This window comes from Papio anubis, chromosome 13, assembly GCF_008728515.1.
Source record: "Papio anubis isolate 15944 chromosome 13, Panubis1.0, whole genome shotgun sequence".
NCBI lineage: Eukaryota > Metazoa > Chordata > Mammalia > Primates > Cercopithecidae > Papio > Papio anubis.
In genome coordinates, this window is record NC_044988.1 from 82841105 (window position 1) to 82862579 (window position 21475).

A 21475-nucleotide genomic window follows, 5' to 3' on the forward strand; every position below is an offset into this window, starting at 1 on the left:
ATTTTCTGTTTCTAGGAAGAAGGGAAAGATGTCTCTTGGTATCTGTTTTCTTGGGTCACTCTTATCTCTGAAGCTCTGAAAGGTTTCCAGTTGGAGGAGGCTGAATTTGGCTCATGGGAGCTGCCATGGTGCTCCCTAGATTTTTCTCTCATTCCCTAGAAATGGTTTCTTTTGGAGATGGGATCTACATTGTTATCAAATAATGTTCATTGTGTCACTGGTCTTAAGCTCCTAGGCTCAAGCAGTCCTCCCTCCTCAGCCTCCCAAAGTGCTGGGATTACAGGCAGGAGCCACTGTGCCCAGCCAAAAGCTCTAGTTTGTTTTTTTGTTTTGTTTTTTTTTTTTTTGGATGGAGTTTCATTCTCGTTGCCCAGGCTAGAGTGCGATGGCATGATCTTGGCTCACCGCAACTTCCACCTCCCGAGTTCAAGCGATTCTCCTGCCTCAGCCTCCCGAGTAGCTAGGATTACAGGCATATGCCACCACACCTGGCTAATTTTGTATTTTTAGTAGAGACAGGGGTTTCCCTATGTTGGTCAGGCTGGTCTTGAACTCCTGACTTCAGGTGGTCTGCCCACCTCAGCTTTCCAAAGGACTGGGATTACAGGCATGAGCCACCATGCCCGGCGAAAAGCTCTAGTTTCTAAGGAACTGAGTCTTCAGGAAAGTTTCAGTGATGCTCATAAAGGCTCAGAATTTCAGAGTCTCAGGGAATCTCTAACTTGGTTTTGGAGGGTTTTTTTTTTCATGTTTTAGTCCTAATGTAAAAATTTCAAAATTACGTAAAGGGAAAGAGAATAATATAATGAAACTTTGATGTATTCAGTATTTTAGATCTGGGCAAGGAAGGCCCTTGGCCCCATGCTTTAGAAAGTCCTCTGGTGTTCTGGCTGTGCTGCCCCTCATGGCGGGGAAATCTGCAGAGCCAAGTGAATGTATACCTAGCTGGAGTCTGTGACTCCCCTTTTAGACTTTGTTCCTGGTATTTGGAACCCTGGAATTCCCTGCCCAGTGGCCTCTTGCCTACTTCCATGGCTTCTGCAGGCCTCTTTTGTGGGTCCATCCTCCCAAGAGTGGACTATCCCACCAGTATGTGCACTGCTGGGTTCAGAGGGATAACAGGAGGGTATTTGGAGAGGAATTTGTCCAGAGCTTGAGCCGATGGACTGGCGTATCAGCATTTGTGGCCTTTCCCAGTAAGGATGGGATTATGAGAAGTGAGGGCTGGTTCTTCTAGTGCTGCATGTTAGTGTGGAACTTCAAGGAATCTGTGGATTTTGAATGAACCTGGCTTTCTAGATCATGACGGTATACTGATCAAGATAGCAAGTTAGAACATGTTTTATTTAACAATTTGTTAGCTTAATTTATAGTTTTTAAATGTTCAGACATGGTTAGTAGACCTGTTTTTGTACAGTTATCCTGAGTCCTGCAAAACATTAGGACTGCCCAGAGCCATCATTTGGGACAAATTTTAAGGAGGAAGAATTTAACCACACAATATAGAGATCATTAATTTGCAGCCCCATTTTAAAGGTAAGGATAGCAAGGCTCAGAGAGGGGATATGTCTGGACTGAGCTCATGAGCTGGGAAGTGGAGCTGAGCTGGAATCTGGCTCTCCTAGTGCTAGGTCAGAGCTCTTTTCATTATTCCACTCTGCTGTTCTCTCACCTCATTCTCCAGAAACAATGGTAGGTTATTCATCATCATATTTAACCTGAGTCTGACTTCCTCTCCTTCCTGGTGTGCTGTCTGTCTTCCTCTATAATTGATTAATGTGGGTCCCGAGGATGCTGGCTCCATTTTTTTTTAAATCAGGAAAATTGGAAACATACAAAAGTTAATGAGCTCCCATGTGTCCATTACCTAAGAATTATCAATTTATGACCAATCTTGTTTCATATATATACACCCCCATCCTGAACAAGGTTATTTGAAGCAAAGGTCATTTTATCCATAAATATTTCAGCATACACTTCTAAAAGAAAAGTGTTAAAAATAACTACAAAAATTAATCATAGCTGTTTAATATCAAATATCCAGGCAAATTCAAATTTCCCTCTATTATTAATTTCTTTTCACAGTTGATACCATCAAACTAGAATCCATATAAGGTCCATAAATTGTATTTAGTTGATATGCTCAAAAATTTCTTTCTTTTTTTTTTTTTTCTTTTTGACACAGGGTCTCACTCTGTTACCCAGGCTGGGGTGCGGTGGCACAATCACCGCTCACTGAAGCCTTGACCTCCTGGGCTAAGGTGATCCTCCTGCCTCAAATTGTTGGGACCACAGCCATGCGCCACCACACCTGGCTAATTTTTAAAAAAATTATTTGTAGAGATGGGGTCTTGCCATGTTGCCCAGGCTAGTCTCAAACTCCTGGGCTCCAGTGATCCTCCCATCTTGGCCTCCCAAAGTGCTGGGATTACAGGTGGGAGCCACCTGGCCCCGAAAATCCCTTAATCTATAGGTCCCACTTTCTCCTTTTTCCTTTTTCTTTCCTTGCAATTTATTTGCTGAAGAAACTGGGTTGTTTGGTCTGTAGATTCCTACATTCTTGATTTTGCCAGTTGTATCCTCATGGTGTTGTTTAACACATTTCTTCATTCTCTTTATTTCCTGCAAACTGTTAGATCCAGAGGCTTGAACTGCTTCACGAGTTTTTTGGTTTTTTTGCAAGAAAATTTCATAGATGGCATTGTGTTCTTCCATCAGGAGGCCCATAATGTCTGGGTGTCTCTTCTCTGGTCTTAGCGGCCAATAATAATCTTTGCCTGATTTTTGCATGTTGATCGTGTATCCCACAACATTACTTACCTTGTTATTTAGTTTTGGTAGTTTTTTATTGGATTTCTTATTATCTTCTTTCTCTTTTTTGGAGTGTTTTGCCTTTATTGATAGTGTTGTTGGGGACAGAGGAAAGATTTCTTTTCTCTCTTATTGCTAGGAGACATCTATAGCAAAGGACAGATTAGCAAGAGAAAAACATACACATTTATTTAATATAAGTTTTACATGACACGGGAGCCTCCCTATTGAAGACAAAGAAACAGGGAAACCTGGGTATTTTTGTGCTGTTTGATGAAGAGTAGACAGTTGTGGAGAAATGTGATTGGAGGACAAAAGAGTATGATCTAATGGTAATAAACTGGGGGAACTTAGCAAGGCCTGTTTGTGCAGATTCTTCTTTGTGTCCCTTGTGTCTTCAGAGCTAAGGATATTCTTTTCCTTTGGGTATAGGGAGGGTCCCTCTCAAAATGAGAAACTTGTTTTGGGGAGAGGAGGGAATGATGAGAGTGACCTTCCTGGTTCTGCTGTGTTTTCAAACGGCAAGGTGCCATATTTTGGGGTTGCATGTCCTAAACCCCATCATTGTCCTCTTCCAAATTCATCCCTAACATGTCAAGGTGACTTTAGGGTGGTCGCATGGTCCTGAGGCTTCCATTTCATGAATGAAGTGTGTTTTTCTAATGTGATGCTCCTGCAGGCAAAGTAGGGAAAGATGCCTTCTGACATGCAGCCCAACTCGTTTTTGGCTTATCATTCTTTTCATCTAGCAGGAGCTAATACTGCACCTGCCCAATTGCTGGTTTATTATACTACAAAGGATACGGATGAAGAGATGTGTAGGACGAGGTATGGGGAAAGGGGCTTCCATGCTTTCCCTGGGCGAGCCACCCTTCAGGAATCTCCATGTGTTCGGCTATCTGGAAGCTCTTCTTAGGATTTTCTATATACAAGATTATATCATCTGCATATAGAGATGTTTTTGTTTCTTTCCTTTTAATCTTCATGCTTCTAATTTCTTTTTCTTGCTTAATTGTCCTGGTTAGAACCTCTAGTACAATGTTGAATGGAAATAAAGATATTAGACATCCTTGTTTTATTTTTGATCTTAGGGCAAAGCATTCAGTCTTTCACCATTAAGTATGATGTTCATTTTGAGTTTTTCATAGAAGCCCTTTATTATATTGCATTCCCTCTTTTCTTCTTTTTTCTTTTCTTTTCTTTTCTTTCTTTTACAGACTATGTTGCCTAGGCAGGAGTGCAGCGGCACCATCATGGCTCACTGCAGCCTTGAACTCCCAGGGCTCAAATCATCCTCCCAGCTCAGCCTCCTGAGTAGCTGGGACTACAGGTGTGTGCCACCATGCCTGGCTACTTTGTTGTATTTTTTGTAGAGATGGGGTCTCACTTTGTTGCCCAGGCTAGTCTTGAACTCCTGGGCTCAAGTGCTCCTATTGCCTTGACCTCCCAAAGTGTTGGGATTACAAGTGTGAGCCACCACGCCTGGCACTACTTTCTCTCTCTCTCTCTCTCTTTTTGAGACAGGGTCTCCCTCTGTTGCCCAGGCTGCAGTACAGTGGCACAATTATAGCTCATTGCTTGCAACCTCGACCTCCTGGGCTGAGGTGATCCTCCCACCTCAGCTAGGACCACAGGTGCACCACCATGCCGGGCTAATTTTTTAATTTTTATTTTTGGTAGAGACAAGGTCTTGCGGTGTTGCCAAAGTCCTGGGCTGAAGTGATCCTCCTGTCTCAGCCTCCCAGACTGTTGGGATTATAGGTGTGAGCTATGGTATACCCATCCTTGAGTTCCCTTTTTTGCCTAGTTTGTTGAGTGCTTGTGTGTTTTTTTGTTTTTGTGTGTGTGTGTTTTAATCATGAAAAGGCATAGGATTTTGTAAATGCTTTTTCTGCATCTATTGTGATGATCATGTATTTTTGGTTTTTCTTCTATTGAGATGGTGTATTACATTAATTTAATTTTGAATGTAAGCCAGTCTGTGTTCCTGGGAGAAATCCTACTTGATCATGTTGTCTAGTTATTTTTATATGTTGTTAGATTCAGTTTGCTAGGATTGTTTTTGCATCCATGTCATAAGAGATATTGTAGTCTTCTTGTGATGTCTTTGGTTTTGGTACGAGGACCTCGTAGAAGGAGTTGAGAAGTGTTTCTTTCTCTTCAGTTTTTTTGGAAGAGTTTGTGAGGAGTGGTAGTATTATTATTTCTTTTCTTTTCTTTTTTGAAACAGAGTCTTGCTCTGTTGCCCAAGCTGGAGTGCAGTGGTGTAGTCTCAGCTCACTGCAACCTCTGCCTCCTGGGTTCAAGTGATTCTTCTGCCTCAGCCTTCTGAGTAGCTGGGATTACAGGTGCCCACCAGCGTGCCTGGCTTATTTTTACATTTTTAGTAGAGATGGGGTTTCTCCATGTTGGCCAGGCCAGTCTTGAACTCCTTAAGTGACTGCCTGCCTTGGCCTCCCAGAGTTTTGGGATTACAGGCATGAGCCACTGTGCCCGGCCTTGTATTAATTCTTTAAATGTTTGGTAGAAGTTACCAGTAAGGCAATCTGGGACTGGGCTTTTCTTTGTGGGTAGTTTTTTTGATTATTTGTTCAATCTCTTTACTGATATAACCCTATTCAGATTGCCTATTTCTTGTTCTTGTTGTTGTTGTTCTTCTTTTTTTTTTTTTTTTTTTTTGAGACGGGGTCTCACTCTGTCACCCAGGCTGGACTGCAGTGGCACAATCCTGGCTCACTGCAACTTTCACCTCCCAGGCTAAAGTGATCCTCCTACCTCAGCCTCCTGAGTAGCTGGGACTACAGGCATGAGCCACACCATACCTGGCTAATTTTTGGTAGAGACAGGGTTTCGTATTGCCCAGGCTGGTCTTGAACTCCTGAGCTCAGATGATCTACCTGCCTTAGCCTCCCAAAGTACTGGATTACAGGCGTGAGCCATCACACCTGGTCCTATTTCTTCTTGAATCAGTTTCTGTAGTTTGCATGTTTCTAGGAATTTGTCCATTTCGTCTAACTTGTTGAATTTATTAGCATATATTTACTTGTAGTACTTCTTTTTCTTTTCTTTTTTTTTTCAGACAGAGTTTTGCTTTTGTTGCCTAGGCTGCAGTGCAATGGCATGATCTTGGTTCACTGCAACCTCCACCTCCCTAGTTCAAGTGATTCTCCTGCCTCAGCCTTCCGAGTAGCTGGAAGGCGCCTGCCACCATGCCCGGCTGATTTTTGTATTTTTAGTAGAGCCAGGATTTTACCACGTTGGCCAGGCTGGCCTCGAGCTCCTGACCTCAGGTGATCCACCCGCCTTGGCCTAGAAAGTGCTGAGATTGCAGGTGTGAGTCACTGCGCCCAGCCTACTTGTAGTATTTCTTTTAATCCTTTAAAGGTTGGTAGTAATATCCCCTCTTTTATATCTGGTTCTAGTAATGTGAGTCATCTTTCTTTTTTTCTTGGTCAGTTAGGTAGTTTGTCAATTTTGTTTATCTTTTCAAAGAACCAGTTTTGTTTTCACTGATTTTCTGTTTTTTAAAACATTCTTGATTTTATTAATTTTCACTCTAATCTTTATTACCTTCCTTCTGCTTGCTTTAGGTATAATTTGCTCTTCTTTTCCAAAGTCTTATGGTGGTATAAGATTGCTGATTTGAGGTCTTTTCTTCTTTTGTAATATGGTCATTTACAGCTATAAATATCCCGCTATGTACTGTTTTAGCTGTAGCCTGTAAGTTTTGATATATCTTCATTTTCATTCACCTCAAAGTATTTTCTCTTTTGATTTTTTAAAAATCCATTGGTTGTTTAAGACTGCGTTGTTTAATTTCCATATACTTAAGAGTTTCCCAAATTTCTCTGTTCTATGACTTATATCTGTATCTGAGGAAATCTCTGAGCCAAATTCCTGGTGGTGGGCATGGGAACAGTGATGTGCTTATTCCTGAGTGACACCCCATATTAGATTCTAAGTGCTTGGTAGATGGGAGAGGCAGCAGTCACAGGTCTCCTTGGCTTGCCTCTCAGCGTGGAACTCTGCCCATGAGCTGGGGCAAACTCAGAGTCCTAGGATTTTCAACGGTACCATGCCCAAGGTAGAGCCTATTTCCACAAGTGGAGGTTGGATTTATATCAGTTGTACTCACCTGGAACTTTGCCTACAGCAACAAGTAGTGGGGAAGGATGAGAAATGCTGACATCCTGTCCCTCTTGGGAAGATAGCTGAGGGGAGAGGCAGCCCTGTGTTCCAGGCTGAAGCAGCCTGAAGTATAGTTTTTGCCTCACTGAATTGAGGGTGGGAGGACAGAGTGGGCATGGGTCTTGGTTCACATACCTCAGATTCTTGAAATTCTGAGTTTTTGTAGATTTTTCTTGAACAAATATTTCTTCATTTGTGGTATGTCCTTAGGGCCATTTCCAGAGTCTTTAAATGTTTGTTTGTTTTTGTTTTGTTTTCTTTTGTTTTTTAAACAATTCTCACTAGTTTTACTGGAGAGCAGACCTTGGAGGTCCTCAGTGTCACACTGAAAGTGGAACTCTGGCTTGGGCCTGAGAGTGACCCAAACAAATAGAAAAACATTCCATGCTCATGGATAGGAAGAATCAATATCATGAAAATGGCCATACTGCCCAAAGTAATTTATAGATTCAATGCTATTCCCATCAAGCTACCATTGACTCTCTTCACAGAATTAGAAAAAACTACTTTAAATTTCATATGGAACCAAAGAAGAGCCCGCATAGCCAAGACAATCCTGAGATCTTTTTCTAAAGTGAAACTTCTCACTCATCAATTATTCGGTTCCCCTGAGTACAGTTCTTACAGGAAAGGCAGATTAAATGTTCAACTCCTTGAAAACATTGTCTCAAAACAGGCCAAATTAGAAAGTGAAATCTGCTGCCTGCTCAGGCCTCCTCTTTTCCAAGCCAAATCAAAAGTATATGACATCATTCGTGTTAGTAGAGTGAGCTATACTTAGCTGAATCTTCATAGGGAGAGGAATCAACAAGGTGTTATGTGGGTTGTTTCCCTGAAAATAATTATTTCTTGAATGTGCGTTACATTGCAGAATGACTTATGTGGGCTGGGTTTTAAAAATTTACAATTTTCGGCCGGGCGCGGTGGCTCAAGCCTGTAATCCCAGCACTTTGGGAGGCCGAGACGGGCGGATCATGAGGTCAGGAGATCGAGACCATCCTGGCTAATACGGTGAAACCCCGTCTCTACTAAAAAATACAAAAAACTAGCTGGGCGAAGTGGCGGGTGCCTGTAGTCCCAGCTACTTGGGAGGCTGAGGCAGGAGAATGGCGTGAACCCGAGAGGAGGAGCTTGCAGTGAGCTGAGATCCGGCCACTGCACTCCAGCCTGGGTGACAGAGCAAGACTCCATCTCAAAAAAAAAAAAAAAAATTTACAATTTTCTTTCTTTCTTTTTTTTGTTTTTTTTTTTTTGAGGCGGAGTCTCGCTCTGTTGCCTAGACTTGAGTGTAGTGGCACTATCTTGGCTCACAGCAACCTCCACCTCCTGGGTTCAAGTGATTCTCCTATCTGTCTCAGCCTCCTGAGTAGCTGGGATTACAGGGTGCTCGCCACCGCGCCCTGGCTAATTTTTATATTTTTAGTAAAGACGGGGTTTCGCCATGCTGGCCAGTCTGGTCTCGAACTCCTGACCTCAGGTGATTTGCTTGCCTCGGCCTCCCAAAGTACTGGGATTATAGGCGTGAGCCACCGTGCCCAGCCTACAATTTTCTTCACTTCTTATTAGCCTACCCTCAGACCTGTCCACTGGAGCAAACCCAATTTCTAATGGTCAGTGGTGGAGATGAGGACAAGGCAGGGTTTGCCTTCCATTTGCTTATTTTATCTAAAGACTCACGCAGAGAAGAGAATTTGTAACTATTTTATAACTAATTCAACTACTTTATTGGTGAAGCAACTCTCAGAAATTGGAACATTCTTTTAAGTCCTGTTGATGAGTACACAGTTACTTTTTAAATCCTGGTGGAGTTTGAGAAGATATGCACTATCTGAATGCTGACTTTTGTGTCTGTTTTCAAAGGGAGATAAAACACTTGCAGACTGAAACTTGTTTTACCTTTCACATAGCGATCCCTCAAATTTAGACGATTACAAACAGAACCCTGGGAAATATAATCTCCAAACCATGTTAGTTTTCAAGGGGCTTTACACTCACTATTTCAGTTGGTTCTCTGGCCAACTATATAGATAGATGTGGACTATATCCAGTTGATAAATTAGGCTCAGAATACAGGGCTGATGAGAGCCCATTTGGGACCTTTGAGTGAATTAGAAAAAGACACCCTTTAAAACACTTTACTATCATCTGTTGAAAAGTAACTCAATGACTATACAAATCTAAGATGGTTGTAATATGAGCAGCACTCCTAGAGTTGGTCCACAACGTTCACAACAGACCTAGTGGCCCTGCTGGAGAGGCCAAAAGTCAAAGGCAAGCAAGTAAAGGGGCCTGGGCTTAGAACCTGTCCTCACCCACTGTATCCTGACACCTCTTTGACTCCTCCTCTTTGATGTACAACTGAGACTGGGATACCCTTAGACTGAAAGGAAGGACAAGGCCATGTAGAAAAGAATTGACAGAAGGAGAGGAACACTCACGAACCCCTTGCTTGAGCCTCCCAATGTTCTGAGAGAGGAGGAGCCAGGTAACTGCTGCTAACTGCCATTTTCCCACCATCTGGACCTAAGGAAGCAGAAGTAAGGCTTCATTAATAGCCAGGATTGCTTGGAGATTCACTTTACTTATTTAAATCAACAAGAGGATATAAGATTTAACCTGTTGGAATATGGTTCAAAGAGGCTTATATTCCCAAGAAACTAGTCCTTAGTTTCTTTTGTTCTTTGCTACTTTGTGATCCCTGCTAGAGACAGGCCACTTGCTTTGGGTTACCATAATTTTCTTTTCTTTTTCTTTTTTGAGACAGAGTTTTGCTCTTGTTGCCCAGGCTGGAGTTCAATGGCGCCATCTCGGCTCACTGAAACCTCTGCCTCCTGGGTTCAAGTGATTCTCCTGCCTGAGCCTCCCGAGTAGCTGGGAATTACAGGTGCCCACCACCACGCCCGGCTAATTTTTGTATTTTTAGTAGAGATGGGGTTTCTCCATGTTGGTCAGGCTGGTCTCGAACTCTGACCTCAGGTGATCCGCCCACCTCCGCCTCCCAAAGTGCTGGGATTACAGGTGTGAGCCACTGCGCCCGGCCTGAGTTACCATAATTTTCTTTTCTTTTCTTTTTTTTTTTTTTTGAGACAGAGTCTCGCTCTGTCGCCCAGGCTGGAGTGCAGTGGCCAGATCTCAGCTCACTGCAAGCTCCGCCTCCCGGGTTTACGCCCTTCTCCTGCCTCAGCCTCCCGAGTAGCTGGGACTACAGGCGCCCGCCACCTCGCCCGGCTAGTTTTTTGTATTTTTTAGTAGAGACGCGGTTTCACCATGTTAGCCAGGATGGTCTCCATCTCCTGACCTCGTAATCCGCCCGTCTCGGCCTCCCATAGTGCTGGGATTACAGGCTTGAGCCACCGCGCCCGGCCCATAATTTTCTAAGCATACTTGCTAGTGACACCTGGCCCAGTTTGACATCTGTGTAGAAGCAAGAGTCAATGAAAGCATCTTCAGACATTCTAGGCCCATACTCTCAGAGCCAGCTGAACTTTGTTTTGGTATTGGTCCCGACCTCTGGGGTGACATATGCTGTTCTTCATTGATTTTGTTTTTGTATGTTTTGAGACAGAATCTCCCCTTGTTGCCCAGGCTGGAGTGTGGTGGCGCAGTCTCTGCTCACTGCAACCTCTGCCGCCTGGGTTCAAGCGATTCTCATGCCTCAGCCTCCTGAGTAGCTGGGTTTACAGGCATGTGCAACCAAGCCTGGCTAATTTTTGTATTTTTAGCGGAGACAGGGTTTCTCCATGTTGGGCAGGTTGGCCTTAAACTCCTGGCCTCAAGTAATCTGCTCACATTGAGCTCCCAAAACGCCGGGATTACAGGTGTGACCCACCGTGCCCAAAATGTTTTTGAATTATAGAAAGCCCCTTGGGTTTGGTGGGAGGGAGTGAGGATTTCATCCATGATACAGTGACACTTAAAAAATCAGTTTATTCAAATACACCTAAAGGAATTGCTTGATAAATTAAGGACAGCAATACTTCTGGCCTTAGATAGAAATGATTAGAAGGTCCTTCTTAGATAGAAATGGTTAGAAGTCCAGAGGAATCTGGGAAGGAATTTCTAAATTTTCTCTTTCCATTGACATAAGGTACCAGGGTATGAAATTAATTTGTCCTGGTATATATGCATTTATTTAACAGATATTGGGTACCTAATACATATTAGAGAATCATCCCCTAGATTATCTTGATAGAGAAAGGAAAAGTTCTGGAGAAATGGTGGAGAGTCATTTCCAGGAATATAGCTTTGTAAGAAAATTTTCCTGGATGAATTGGTAACGTTTTCTGGAACCACTAGGTGGTGATGCTACATTATGAAAATGACATGCTTTCCTTGACACCTTTCAAATAACTGCAGGCGTCTGGTCACTTCTGAGGCCAGTGTCTCCACAACCAAAGAAACGTCTTAGTGAGTAAATGAAGAAAAACATATTCCACCATTTACATGTATAAATTTACACATGTAAATTTAAATGCTCCGGGGTACTGGTAGTTCCTTGAGAGAAGGGTGGGTGCCTATCATTTTCATGGTTACAACCCCAGGTGATAGCCCTGGCATGTAGGAAGCCCTTGATCAATGCTTGAGGAATGAATCCATCTCTGAACAATTTCGATGATCATTGAAAGGATCATTCCAAGAGTGTGGCAAAAAGGTGGCACATGTCCAAAAGGCCTAGGAGTTTGGGAAGTTAGGAGCTATTGATGATCCTGACAGATCATCAGTTGGGCAGAGACTCAGGAAGGCAGTATTTGGAAGGGCAGAAATACCAAAAGTGATCCGAGGCACTTATAATTCTTTGTATCCCCTAAGCTTACCTTGGCCAGATTTCATCTGTTAAAAAATACAGGGAGGGGCCGGGCATGGTGGCTTACGCCTGTAATCCCAGCACTTTGGAAGGCTGAGGCAGGCAGATCATGAGGTCAGGAGATCCAGACCATCCTGGCTAATACAGTGAAACTCCGTCTCTCCTAAAAATACAAAAAAAATAGCTGGGAGTGGTGTCACGCACCTGTAGTCCCAGCTACTCGGGAGGCTGAGGCAGAAGAATTGTTTGAACCTGGGAGGTGGAGGTTGCAGTGAGCCAAGATTGCACCATTGCACTCCAGCCTGGGCAACAGAGCAAGACTCTGTCTCAAAAAAAAAAAAAAAAAAGAAAGAAAGAAATAAAAATACAGGGAGGGTGTAAACCAGTAAATTCTGAGAGAGAGATATATATATAAAATTTTTGGGGGGTCTGTATTACTTCTTGGGATGGCTTTGCCTTGGATGGAATCCTCTTCAAAAATCATTTTTAAAAATTCTTCTCTGCCTCTCATTCGTTGTTTTATTTGCTCATTCATTTATTTGCTATAAATTCATTCCTCAAATATTTATTGAGCACCTACTATGTACAAAGCACTGGTCAAGCTTGTGTGATCATCTTTGACCTTTTCTTTTTATGACCCATCTGAATTCGGTTAATCACCAAGTCATATTAGGTGCAGCATCCAAATCTATCCACTTCTCTCTGCTTTTTCTGCTATTACCCTAGTCCAGGTCTCTGTCTTCTTGCATCTGGGTTACTGCATTAACCCCTAGTCTTTTTTTTTTGTTTTGTTTTTTGTTGAGACAGCTCTGTTGCCCAGGCTGCCAGGTTGGAGCGCAGTGGCGCAATTACGGCTCACTGCAGCCTCGACCTCCTGGGTGCAAGCTATTCTCCCATCTCAGCCTCACAAGTAGCTGGGATTACATGTGGGTGTCACCATGCCCAGCTATTTTTTGTAGAGATGGAGTTTTACCATGTTGCCCAGGCTGATCTCAAACTCCTGGGCTCAAGCCATCCTCCCACCTCAACCTCCCAAAGTACTGGGATTATAGGGATGAGCTACCGCGCCAAGCCTAACCCCTGATCTTTACCCCGACCATCCATTCTTCCATCTTTCCACCATGTGAATATCATGATACATCTTTCCTTAAAACTTTCCTTTCCCCTTAGGATCAAGCCTAACCTCTTTCACTTGGTTTACAAGCCTCACAAGGCAGGGCTATGACCTGGCTTGTCTCCCACCAGCCCCATTGCTGCTCACTCTCACCTTATTCTGTGTGCTCCAGCCAAGATTTTTCCTTTAGGTTCTTCTAACGAACCATGTCCTCTCTTACCTTCTGACTTTTTTTTGGTACTTTTTCTTCCACTTCTTCTTCCCCCTTCTGTCTATTTTCTACTCATTCTTTAGGTCTCAGCTTACATATGACTTATTTGGGAATAAGCTTTTTCTGACCACTGTCAAGATGAGGTTCCCCTCTTTCACTTTTTCTCTTATAGCCACTATTAGGGTTCACAGCTTGTCTGTTGCCACCCTCTGCTGCCAGACTGACTTCTGCAAGTGGCAGAGCTCTCTCTGTCTTCACTGTATAAATATCCAGCACCTCACTGAGCGCCTGGCACACTGTAAGTGCTTAATAATATATGTTGAATGAGGGAATAAATGAAAACAAAATATAATGTGTCTTCTTTCTTCAGTGTACTTATAATCCAGCAGTGTGAGATAAGTGGTACAAAGAAAGAACTACAGTGATGAAAAGAAGGAGAGGTCACTTTGGATATTACCATTTAAGGCTGGGTTGGGTTTTGGCAAGTGAAGATGTTTGTGGAGGTGGTGTTTGAAGTAGAGGGAAGTGACATAGGTGGGAAAAATTTGGGGAGCGGGCAAGGAGCATAGTGTTCCTATCTCAGAAGAGTAGGAGTGGTATTGAAGACAGCTTGTGACTAGATTGTGCAGGGCCTCAACTGATAGCCAATGGGGAGACATTGATGGCTTTTGAATCAGAGAATGATAGCACTAAATCAATGCCTTAGAAAATGCTAATCTAATGGCAGAGTGAAACATGAATTGGAGAGAGACCAGCAAGATCAGTTAGGAGGCTATCATAGAAATCAAGATGGGAGGTGATCAGGTCTGAATTATGTAGATGTCAATAAGAATGGAGACAAAGGGATACTATGCAAAGGAAGAATGAACCAGAACCTGGAAACCAGAAAGGAAGAGTAAGGGAAAGGGAGTAGTGAGGTGCTGTATTATTGGAAATGTGAAGTCAGGAGGAAGAACCAATTTAAGGAAAGATAGAGATCATTAATCAAGCCTTTACAATGAAGTTGTGGTTATATATACATTTTACTTATGAAAATTCAATCAATATGTGGGGTTAAAACAAAAGCCCAAGTGGGAGGGAGTGACAAAGAAGATGTACTACAACTAATGGGAGCTGTTCCAGCTCTACCACTCTGAAAATATGTCCCAGAGGGAGTGTGAGATGGGGAAGGTCAAGTTGCTGTTCCTCATTTTATGTCAACCATGTGTATTTTATGGTTGACATAGGGATTATTTAAGGATAACTGTGGTTATTCATGATTTATGTCTTATACACTGATTTTAGAACCAAATTCTCAAGCCAGATTTTGCTTTTTATTTATTTATTTTTAATTTAATTTTATTTTTTGAGGCAGAGTCTCACTGTGTTGCCCAGGCTAGAGTGCAGTGGCTCAATCTTGGCTTACCGCAACCTCTGCCTCCTGGGTTCAAGTGATTCTCCTGGCCTCAGCCTCCTGAGTAGCTGGGACTATAGGTGCCCACCCCCACTCTTGGCTAATTTTTTGGTATTTTTAGTAGAGATGGGGTTTCACCATTTGGCCAGGCTGGTCTCGAACTCCTAACCTCAGGTGATCTGCCTGCCTTGGCCTCCCAAACTGCTGGAATTACAGGCATGAGCCACCATGCCTGGCCAGATTTTGCTTTTTATTTTTGTGTATTTTTATTTTATTTATTTTTACTTTTTTGAGACAGAGTCTTGCTCTGTTGCCCAGGCTGGAATGCAGTGCTGCGATCTCAGCTCACCGCAACCTCCCCCTCCTGGGTTCAATTGATTTTCCTGCCTCAGCCTCCTAAGTAGCTGGGACTACAGGCACATGCCACCATGCTGGCTAATTTTTTTTTGTATTTTTAATAGAGACGGGGTTTCACCGTATTAGCCAGGATGGTCTTGATCTCCTGACCTCATGATCCACCCGCCATGGCCTCCCAAAGTGTTGGGATTACAGGTGTGAGTCACTGTGCCTGGCCAGATTTTGCTTTTTAAAGCGTGTGCCAGGCCCCAGGTTGGGCAGTAGACTAAGAAAATGCATGTCAGTCACTGCATTGGAGCTGCTGACAGTCTAGTTGGGTAGAAATATATGGAAGCAGACAATGAGCACTACAGTCTAGGTGAGCAGAGAGAAGGGTGGAGGCAGAGGGAAAGGAGACTGGTGGCTGGTGTGTCAAGGCAGAGGTGGTGCTGGGACCTGGGAATGGAGAGACATCTGGGAGTCATTAGAACAGGTGGTGCATGAGCTCTCAGAGGGAAATAATATTGAGGAGGGAAGAGGACTAAAGGCCACAGCCAGGAACACACAAGAAGGTAAGCAGAGTCAGAAAATAGAGGAGTTGTCAGAGAAGCAGCAGGAAAATTCAGGCAAGGGGGTGAGGACTGTGAATAGGCAAGTGGTCTGCATATAAGGAAGAAGACAATGGTGACTGCTGAGTGAATGAAGTTTCAGCAGTGTGGCGAGGGCAAAAAAAGGGGTCCCCAGGCTGGAGGCGGTGGCTCATGCCTGTAATCCCAGCACTTTGGGAGGCTGAGGCAGGCGGATCACGGGGTCAGGAGTTTGAGATCAGCCTGGCCAATATGGTGAAATGCTGTCTCTACTAAAAATACAAAAATTAGCTGGGCATGGTGGTATGCACCTGTAATCCCAGCTACTCAGGAGGCTGAGGCAGAAGAATTGCTTGAACCTGGGAGGCGGAGATTGCAGTGAGCTGAGATCGCACCATTGCACTCCAGCTTGGGTGACAGTGCGAGACTCCCATCTCAAAAAAAAAAAAAAAAAAAAAAAAGTAGAAAAGAAAAAAGGGGTCCTTGAGAGATTGGAAAGAATCTGAAAGCAAAGGGAATACATGCCACTTCTCTAAGTTCCAGCTCCAGTACAACTAACTTAGATATGTCCTCTAGTTTCCAATCAGATTTCCCTGGAGAACGTTTGGGATCCCTGGATGCCATGACCTCTGCCCCTGTTTCTTTACAGTATGGTCGGCTATGTCCATTGGAGGGGTACTTCACCATCACAGTACATGGATCCAGAAACAGGCTTTACTCTACATAAGCCTTACGTTCAAACCTGAGTGCGATCCAGCTGATCTCAACTGTGGTTGTTGCATTTTAGACTACACATATTTATATTATTTTCTTCCATAAGTAGAATCCATATTCCCACATGACTGCTATTGCTAACTTGCTAATAGCTTCCCTGGAGTTTGCTTCTTGCAATTATCTCATCAGAAGGCAACATATGCAGTTTATTACGGGATGCAGGGAGCTTTGGTTTTTTTTTTTTTTTTTTTTTAAGTCAATGGTTCCTATCCTAGTTATATTGTTCTTTTAAACGGATTTAAATAATAAGAAAAACTCTTTTATATATACCCACGTAGTTAGCATTTCCAGTGTTCTCTTTATTCCTTTGTGTAGATCCAGACTTCCATATGGTACCATTTCCCCGCAACTTGAAAGACTTTAACATTTCTTGTAGTGCATGTTTGCAGATGATGAATTCAGTCAGCTTTTTAAGTCTGAGAAAAATCTTTATTTTGCCTTCATTTTTGGAAGATATTTTTTGCTGGGTAAAGAATTATTTCTTCTTCTCCTTCTTCTTCTTCTTCTTCTTCTTCTTCTTCTTCTTCTTCCTCCTTCCTCCTCCTCCTCCTTCCTCCTCCTTCCTCCTCCTCCTTCCCTCCTCCTCCTTCCTCCTCCTCCTCTCCTTCCTCCTCCTCCTCCTTCCTCCTCCCTCCTCCTCCTTCCTCCTCCTTCTCCTTCTCCTCCTCCTCCCCTTCCTCCCTCCTTCTTCTTCTCCCTCCTCCTCCTTCTCCTCCCCTCCCTCCTCCTTCCTCCTCCTCCTCCTTCTCCTCCTCCTCCTCCTTCTCCTCCTTCTTCTTCTCCTCCTCTTCTTCTCCTTCTCCTCCTCCTCCTCCTCCTCCTCTTCCTCCTCCTCCTCCTTCTCCCTCCTCCTCCTCCTTCTCCTTCTCCTTCTTCCTCTCTTGCCCACGCTGGAGTGCAATAGTGTGATCATAGCTCACTGCAGCCTCAAATTCCTGGGCTCGATCAATCCTCCCACCTCAGCCTCCTGAGCAGCTAGGACTACAGGCATGCACCACCATATCTGGTTACTTTTTAAAATTTTTTTTGTAGAGATGGGTCTTGCTATTATTTATATAGCCAGGCTGGCCTCAAGCCATCCTCAAACCATGCGCTTGCCTCGGCCTCCCAATGTGCTGGGTTTATAGGCATGAGCCACTGCACTCAGCCTGTTTTTTTCTTTCAATACATTAAAGATATTGCTTCCCTGTCTTCTGGCACATAGTTTCTGATGAGAAGTCTGATGTCATTCTTATTTTTGCTCCTCTGCGTGTAATGTGTAGTTTTTTTTTTTTTCTGGCTGCTTTTAAGATTTTATCTTTTTCACTAGTTTTAAGCAATTTGATAATGATGTACTTTTAGGTTTCTTCATGTTTCTTCTGCTTAGAGTTCATTGACTTTGGATTTTTGGGGTTTATAGTTTTCATCAAACTTGGAAAAAGCCCAACCACTATTTTTTTTTTTTTTTTTTTTGAGACGGAGTCTCACTTTGTCACCCAGGCTGGAGTGCAGTGGTGTGATCTCGGCTCACTGCAAGCTCCGCCTCCTGGGCTCATGCCATTCTCCTGCCTCAGCCTCCCGAGTAGCTGGGACTACAGGCACCCACCACCTCACCTGGCTAATTTTTTTGTATTTTTAGTAGAGATGGGGTTTCACTGTGTTAGCCAGGATAGTCTCGATCTGCTGACTTCGTGTTCCACCTGCCTTAACCTCCCAAAGTGCTGGGATTACAGGTGTGAGCCACCGCACCTGGCCCACTATTTCTTTAAATGTATTTTCTGTCCCCTACTTTCTTCTGGGATTCCAGTTATTACACATATCTATTCCAGTTAATAATAGGTATCTATTAGGCTGCTTGAAGTTGTCCCACAGCTCACTGATGATCCATTTATTCATTTATTTTGGTCTTCTTTGTGTTTAATTTTGGGTGGTTTCTAGTGCTGTGTCTTTGAGTTCACTGATCTCTTTTTGTGCAGTGTCTAACCCACTATTAATCCCACCTTTTGTGTTTTTTATCTCAGGCATTATATTTTTCATCTCTAGTTGTTCAATTGGGTCTTTTTTATATATATAAATTTACATATATAAATATATTTATTATAATATATTATATATAATATACTCATTATATAATGATTATATAATATAAAAAATATATATATCTTCCATGTCTTTACTTAACATATTCTTTTTTTATTTTTATTTTTAAACAGGGTCTTAGTCTGTCACCCAGGCTGTGATTATAGCTCACTGCAACCTTGAACTCCTGAGTTCAAGCCATCCTCTCATGTAGCTAGGACCACAGGCATGTGCCATCATGCCCAGCTAATTTTAAAAGTTTTTGTAGAGATGGGGTCTAAGTTGCTCAGGCTAGTCTCAGATTCCTGGCCTCAAGCCATCCTCCTGCCTCAGCCTCTCAATGTGCTAGGATTACAGGTGTGAGCCACCACACCTGGCCTACTTAACATGTCATTTCTGAGTTGGTTTCTATTGATTTTCTCCTTATTATGGGTCATATTTTTTCTGCTCTTTGCCATATCTGTTCACTTTTTATTAGATACCAGATGTTACAAATTTTACCTTTTTGGGTTCTAGATATTTTTATATTCTTACAAGTATTCTTGAGCTTGTTCTGGGATGCAGATAAGTTACTTAGAAACAGTTTGATCCTGGCTGGGTGCAGTGCATGCCTGTAATCCCAGCACTTTGGGAGGTTGAGGTGGGTGGATCACTTGAGGTCAGGAGTTTGAGACCAACCTGGTCAACATGGTGAAACCCCATCTCTACTAAAAATACAAAACTTAGCCAGGTGTGGTGGCATATGCCTATAATCCCAGCTACTTGGGAGGCTGAGGCATAAGAATCGCTTGAACCTGGCAGGTGGAGGTTGCAGTGAGCTGAGATCATGCTACTGCACTCCAGTCTGGGCGACAGAGCGAGACAGTCTCAAAAAAACAAAAACAAAAACAAAATCAAAAACAGTTTGATCCTTTTGGGTCTTGATTTTAAGTTTTTTTCATTTGTTTGTTTGTTTTTTTAGATGGACAAGTGCAGCATTTAATCTAGGGCTGATTATTCCCCACAGCTGAGGCAAGACCTTTCTAAGTATTCTATCTAACACCTTCTAAGGAATTAGAAGGTCTTCCCACTCGGTTGATGAGCTTAAGAACTATTCCTGGCCCTGTGTGAGCTTTAAAAATTGTTCCCTGTAATTCTTTGGTGGTTCTTTCCCCAGCCTTGGGATACTTTCCTCAAACTCCTGAGCTCGTAAGCACTTAGCTGAAGATGTGAGTGGGGACCCTCTGGAGACCTCTGGGGCTCTCTCTTTGTGTGACTGCCTCCTCTCTGGTACTCTGCCTTGGAACTCTAGCTGCCTTGGCCTCCTGAACTTCTCAGTTCAGGGATTTGGAGTTGGCCTGAGTTCCCTCTCCCTCTTGGAAAGTCTGTCCTGGGAATAAGCTGGGCTGATCACAGGGCGCAGCTTGTCTGTTTTCTGTTTCTCAGGGATCACTGTCCTTCGTTGCCTCATGTACGATATCTTAAAAACCATTGTTTCATGTATTTTGTCCAGTCTTTTAGTTGTTTCAGGTGAAGGGAAAATCCAGTTCCTGTTATTCCATCTTGGCTAGAAGCAGAAGTCTATATTGTTTTTTAATTTTGAAAAACTGAGGGCCTCTGGAATGTAGGATTATGCCAGGCCAAGTTCTCATTATCAGGCCAGGAAAAGCAGCTCTTGAAGAGGCTGAAAGGGCTTCCAGCCTAACTGCGAGGGCGCTGAGTCATTCTAGCAGAGACGGGGCACTCTGCTTTTCTGGCTCTTATCAAGTCTTTAGCTTTTATCTTTGGACTTAACTTACTAGTTCACATTCCTTTGGTGGTGAAGGTTTGGTCTTTTCCACTTTGAAGCAGTATCTCTCAGCTTACACTTGAAATCTTGAATCTTTTACTTGGTTCTCTTCAGTCCCTGTTTGTGTATTTAGGTCACTAGAGGCTTTTACATCTGGGGCAAATTAAAGTTCCTCAGTGATATTTACAGCAACCAGCATCTGTTCCTGTAGAGAACAATTAACCCAAAGATACTATGTTGTTCTACCTTGAAGATGACTTGCAGAGACACTTTTAAAAGGCAAATCCTTCATTTCAAGGGTGAATAAAATACCACTTAATAAAGCATTCCAGCTGGTTAAATTTAGGACATGAAAAAAAACCCGCCCCAAGAATATGGTCTGGCTTTGAGCCCAGGGTGTTTTTCCTTTTAGAGTATATGTGGTACCTTTTCATTCATGTGAAGTCGTTGCCCCCCAGCATTTTATTTCGGGATGAAAGGTCAGCAGGGACTGTCTTGCTGCTAAATCTAATGGACACTTCTCAGTTATTAACCTACTGGACCTCTTAACAATATTTGACACTGTTGACTGTTATTTCCTTCTTAATACATCCCTTGACTTTTCCTTCCCCTTTCTGGCCTTTCTTCCTCTGCCTGTTTTTTCAGTTGGTACGATTCTTGGTTCTGTCTTGAGCTTTCTCACATTAAACATTCCCTGTGGGCTGTCTTATGCGTGCCTATGGCCTCACAGGGAATTCCTAAATCTATATTTCTAGCCTAAGTATTTTTTGCTGAGCTTCAGTCCATTGTGTTCAACTCTTCACTTGACATCTTCACTTGGGCGGCACGTGGGTCACTCAACCTTAGCAGGCTCACAGTTGAACTCATCCATTCTCCCCTCAGTTCAGCCCTGCCTCCCATGTTCTTCATCTCTGTAAAGGGCACTTCTAAACAATTTCTCAAGCCAGAATTCCTTGCATTCCATCTTCTACTCAATCACCATGGCCTATTGATTCTATCTCTTTCCATCCCTACTGCCATTTCACTAGTTTGGTCATTGTCATCTTTTACCTGGATGACTAGAAAAGACTTCTAAGAGCAATTTTTGCTTCCAACCCTCATGTCATGCAAATGCCCCCACCCCTAACCAATTCATTTTTTTTTTTTCATATTCTAGCCAGAGCAATCTTTCTAAAATGTGAATTAAAGGCTGTTGAGATCTTGCTTAAAATCTTTGACAACTGCTGTATGCTCTTAAAATAAAGCCCAGGCTCCTTATAATAAAATATGAAGCCCAGTATGAATTTTTTTTTTTTTTTTTTTTTGAGACAGAGTTGCACTTTTGTCTTCCAGGCTGGAGTGCAATGTGGCGACCTCGGCTCACTGCAACCTCCTTCTCCTGGATTCAAGCCATTCTCCTGCCTCAGCCTCCCGATTAGCTGGGATTGCATG